The sequence below is a fragment of the Eimeria mitis genome, genomic scaffold (genome assembly GCF_000499745.2).
Source record: "Eimeria mitis Houghton genomic scaffold, Emh_scaff1066, whole genome shotgun sequence".
In the NCBI taxonomy this organism is placed as follows: domain Eukaryota; phylum Apicomplexa; class Conoidasida; order Eucoccidiorida; family Eimeriidae; genus Eimeria; species Eimeria mitis.
In genome coordinates, this window is record NW_013567397.1 from 13173 (window position 1) to 13967 (window position 795).

Here is a 795-nt window from a genome sequence, read left to right on the forward strand (position 1 = left end):
GAGGAAGAGCAGCAGCAGCAGGAAGAGGATGACCCCTCTTATGTAAAGAAACACAAAAAGAAGAAAAAACAAAAATAAAAAACAAAAAAAAAATAAACAAATACACAAATAAAAAACAAATAAAAAAGAAAGGAAAGTAAAAAAAGAAACAAACAAAGCGAAGGTTTGTATTTGTCTTCGTTTTTATTTTTTTATTTAATTATTTAATTTATGACGATGATAGAGCACCAGTTGTTGGCTAGCTAGCTAGCTAGCCAGCTAGCTAGCTAGCTAGCTAGCTAGTTAGCGGGGCTAGCTAGCTAGCTAGCTAGCCATCATTATGAATATAGCTGCGGCTAGCTAGACATATATATTTAGCTAGCTAGGGATAGGTATCAGTAGCTAGCTAGCGATTGCCGTGGCTAGCTAGCTAGCTAGCTAGCTAGCTAGCTAGCTAGCTAGTGCTGTTGGTAGCTAGCTAGCTAGCTAGCTAGCCATTGCCGTGGCTAGCTAGCTAGCTACTCCTGTTGCTAGCTAGCTAGCTAGCTAGCTACTGCTGCGGTTGGCTAGCTAGCTAGCTATTGCCATCATGAGACAGAAAGACATATAAACAACAAAAATAAAAACAAACAAACAACAAATAAAGAGAAAGAAAAAAAAGAAAACAAAAAAGAAAGAAAGAGACAAAACAACAAAGACAGAGAAAGAGGAGATGCAGCATATACACCCCAACACAAATATAATATTTTGCTTTTTTTTATTTAATTAAATGTAATCAATAAAAAAACAAAGAATACATATATATATATATATATA